The sequence below is a fragment of the Macrobrachium nipponense genome, chromosome 1, assembly GCF_015104395.2.
Source record: "Macrobrachium nipponense isolate FS-2020 chromosome 1, ASM1510439v2, whole genome shotgun sequence".
Classification (NCBI taxonomy): domain Eukaryota; kingdom Metazoa; phylum Arthropoda; class Malacostraca; order Decapoda; family Palaemonidae; genus Macrobrachium; species Macrobrachium nipponense.
This window is the reverse complement of record NC_087200.1, coordinates 215072281-215077280: the sequence shown is the minus strand read 5'-3', so window position 1 is coordinate 215077280 and position 5000 is coordinate 215072281.

Sequence of the window (5000 nt, the reverse complement as noted above, 5' to 3'; positions counted from 1 at the left end):
ACATCATTTACAAAATTCCTTGTAAGGATTGCCCATCTTTTTACGTCGGTTAGTCAAGTAAAAATTTATGTGTATGTATTAAGCAACATATGTATTCAGTTAGAACAGCTCAGACTTCAAATGCACTGTTTATCCATCAAAGTGAGAAATCTCATTGTATAAATTGCTCGATATCTTTATATCCTGTTTTTGTCTTTTCACTCATTTTTTGGGGGAACAATTTTTTTAATTTCATGGTAGTAATTCGTATATGTCTCCTTGTTTTTTCAAAATGTATCGTTTTCTGGATTAATCATCTGTTGACCACGTGTGTGCTCCTCCAAGGTGTGGCTGCTTAAAAATCGCTTATCTTACCCTCAGGCGTTTCCTCGTTTCTGTAGAGTGAAATCGATCGTATTGCTAATCTTGTAATGTCAGTTTGAATATTAAGCCTACTTTTACTATAGTTTTCTTTCTAATAAATGTTTTGTTTTACTATATAGTTTTTAAATTAAAACTATTTATATAGAATTTCACGAAATTGTAATGGGATGCAATATAGTTCTAATTTTAATTGGAGGAATTGAGACTAGTTTTAATAAATTTATTTTACTAATTATTATAAATATATAATGATCATAATTTTTTTAGCTGTTTATTATAAAAAGTATGTTTACTCCTCATCGTTATATGGTCTCTCTCTCTCTCTCTCTCTCTCTCTCTCTCTCTCTCTCTCTCTCTCTATTGCTTAGTCTTTCACAAACTTTGTTAATCCGGGAAAGAAGTTATCAAATATTCACGATGCCCAACTTGTCAGCTATGACCTATTTTCAATTGCACACCCAAGAGTCTATGAATAATATGGTACGTTTTTTTATTTTTTTTTTTTATTTTTGCATGAAGTACTTTTTGAAAAATTGACCACCGAAGTTGTAATTAATTTTATTTTTGTGAGAAATTTCATGAAATAATGACACATAAAACGTTTACTTCCAAAGTACGTCATGGAACTCAATCTTTTGAATATTTTTTCTTAATAGATATATTGATGATGTATAGAAAATTTGTTGACATTTCTTAATATCTATATTGATTATATAACAAAGAAATTTACGATATTATGTTCATATATTGTTTGTTCTAAATGCATTCACTATATATTGACATATTTTTATGAAGCTGTAAATGAGAAGAATTAATATTTAATACTATATATATAATATATATATATCTAGATATATATATATATATATATATATATAATATATATATATATATATATATATATATAATATATATATATTTATATATGGGGATACAATCCACAATGAAGTAAAATCCTATTGTAGTTTAAAATATATATTTCTCGTACAGGATTAAAGCTTTCGACCATCAACTGTGGTCTTGTTCACTAAAATGTGATATGTCACCTCAAGGAACTAACAAGTAAGAGCACAAACATTTGAAAAAACAACGGTTAGGTAACAAGCTAGTTTGTATTATGAATGATCAGGCTGTTGAGCCCATGTTCTTTCCAGAATTCGTCTTGATCTTCTTGGGGGAATGTTTCTATTGTCAACTGCTTGTTTTCTGCTGGTTGGGTGATATGTTGGAGAAATGACCTGAGTGGAGTAAACAGGAGAGGAGGCAGCATCGTTATTGACACATATATTCTAAAGTTTGAAATTTTCCCTTTTCTACATATTTCTTCACAAATAGCTGTATTTTCTGAAATACCAGTATTTCCTGCAAAGGTCTCGCTTAATGAAATTAATCGCCCCCCCTTCTACTACTCGTCTCAAAGTCCTGTCGTTACATGCAAAAAACAGCCTTTATTTAACCTTTAAAATTAATGCGTGGTTTTTCTCCATGTATGTTGCGCAATTGCCACCCTGATATGAACTTCCTCTGCAAGCAGCAGCAACGTGTTCCTTCTCCCTGATGGTCGAAAGTTTTAATCCTGTACAAGAAATATATATTTTAAACTACAAGAGGATTTTACTTCATTGTGGATTGTATCCCCGTTTACTTAGAGGTACGACATAGTACCTGGCTTCTGCATATATATATATATATATATATATATATATATATATATATATATATATATTATATATATATATATATATATATATATATATATGTGTGTGTGTGTGTGTGTGTGTGTGTGTATAACTGAATCACGAAAGTTAGGAACGTGATAAATCCATAAATAAAGATATATGCCACGAAGGAAAAATAAACGAAGGAGGATCTGCAAGATCTTTCGACGTTAAACGTCCTTTACTGAGCAGAGACTGACATAAATACGGGAAAAGACAACACATGAAGATTCGTATAACTGACAGATAGGGATTATAAAGACATTAGTACCTAGAATCCGACACACCTGGAAGATGAAAAACCTTCCCAAACAAGCATAAACAATGGGTGCAATTAAAGGTTTAAGACAATCATCTCAGATACAAAGTCAAGACAATTAAAGGATTATAGGTAACAGCTATTCAGAACTTGGTAAACAAACCCATATTCACAATACATGACAGACATACATTACAACAAAAATAATAACTCTAAGGCAATTGTTTTTATTTTTATTTAAGTCAGTAATTATATCTTTGAGGTCATTTCTTAAACATGTTACAGATACAAGGGTCTAAATGAAATAAAAAGGCCACGACTAACATTGAAATTACAATGAAAAGTAAGTTGTATTAAAGCAGATTCTAAAAGATTTTGTGATAAGACATCTCTTGACCTTGCAATTACTGAACTACCATCCCAATTTATTCGGTGGTTGTTTTCACTTGAATGAATGAATATTGCATTAGATTTTTGCCCAGTTTTTACAGAATATTTATGCTGGCTTAGCCTCACTTCTAGGCCTTTGCTAGACTGTCCGAGATAAAATGAGGGACAATCCATGCATGGAATTTTATATATTATGTTGTTGCTTTCTCTGGGGCCATTTTTTATTAACATTCATTTTAGTGTGTTATTATAGGAAAAAACAAGGTTGACATTAAAAGCTTTTAACAATGATTTAATGAAGTTTCAAATCCGTTAAAATAAAGGCAAACTGAGAATGTTCTTAGAATTTTCTTTCTGCGTGTTACTTACACTATAAAACTTTTTGCAGGCTTTATTATAACAAATGTCTAATATATGTGAAGGATAGCATAAAACTTTCCCTATTTTTCTTATGTATTCAATTTCTTGATCCAAATATTGTGGACTGACAATGCGCAATGCTCGTAAAAACATAGAGGAAAAAATTTATATTTTTATGTTAAGATGGTGGCCTGAGAAGAAATGAACATAAGTTAAGTTGTTGGTCGGTTTCCTATAAATACTGAATTTACATTGAAATGGTTCTCTATGTATCAAAACATCTAAGAAAGGGAAGCAATTGTCTTTTTCTTATTCTAGAGTAAACTTAATCGATGGTACCTGGTTATTTAATTTAGAGATGTTACAGATTTTTCTCTTCTTGAATATACGATATTATGATATCTTTGGAAGCATAAACAAAAGCTTGCCTGAAAAATGAAACACGGTCGGCGAACATTTAGATAACTGGGTCTTGGGTTACCTCTGAATCCCTTTCTCTTTGAAATGGTTTTTCCTTAAGAGGGTGATGATAAATACTGGAATTAATCTAAGCAAATCGGCTCCATTATATTATCAGAAACGATAACTAATGTATATTTAATAGAGGAATGCATACATAAGGAATCTGAATACGCATAAGTGTTTTATATATTTATTAAGTTTCTTGATTTGTAACGGTGAATTGATTGCATTATATGTGAATTCCATTACAGAATTGTTGACATCATTGGAAATCGATACGAACAAACAAACATACAAATAGATAAATGAATAAATAAATAAATAAATAGAAGGAAAACTATGATTTTACTACGTCCAATTTGTTGAACATATAGAGAAATTTTATTAATCCTTAAAATTGGTTGTATTTCTATCTCAGGTATTTTCAGTTCCCTAATCCTCTCTCTCTCTCTCTCTCTCTCTCTCTCTCTCTCTCTCTCTCTCTCTCTCTCTCTCTCTCTCTCTCTCTCTCTTTTCTACCTACTAAAATGTCCTTACTGTGTTATGAACCTTCCACTTCACTTCCTCGCAACTTCTGGCAGCCTTTTAACCTCCTAAAAGTGTCATCTAAATTCATGAAATCCAGCTCCTTTCAGCCCAGAAGAAGGTTCCAGGGCGATTCCATCTAAAGACCGGTTCCCCGGCCCCATTCCCCCATCACCCCCAAAAAAGAGGTCAAACTTAATTTTCTGACCTCATTACTCGATTCTACGTCCCAGCTTCACATCAGGGAAAGTATTCATATCTATTTTTCGATTTGTACTCTAAACGAAAATTAGAATTAAACACACAAAGAAGAAATACATAACATATACTTAATAACAATATTTTCCAACTTCAAAAGTCTTCCTCTGGTGCAAGCACCAATGGAAATGAATTGATAAATGCCCTCCGGTCATTTCATATCCTGAATGTTGCATTTGGTGCAGTTAGAGCAACAAATTGCCGTTATGTGAATTTAACCTGACAAACTCCTCTCGTGTTTCAATATTCTGTTAAAACACGAAAGTAAGAGTGAGGGAACAAAATATTTTCTTTTGGTTGATTGTGGAGATGGAATTTATATATTGCTTTTAAGTATGTCATTTTGATTGGTATATCAAGTCCCGTTTTCATTTGACCATCGGCACAGAATGAAAATATACAAAATGTATAAAGTGAAGAACGAATTAGAGGCCAATTCTTTATATAAGTTGCATTTAAAAACATTGTAATGAATGAGATCTTTATAACAAACTTAAATACACTTAAACTTAAATAAATCATATATGGAACATACTGAAAAATTACTGGAAAAAATATATAAGGTATGCATAAAAAACATTGCAATATTTGTACATGACAGAAGAAAAACTCAAGCAGTCTGCACAAAAAGCTACAGAAACGCTGTAAACTATAACCAGAATGTA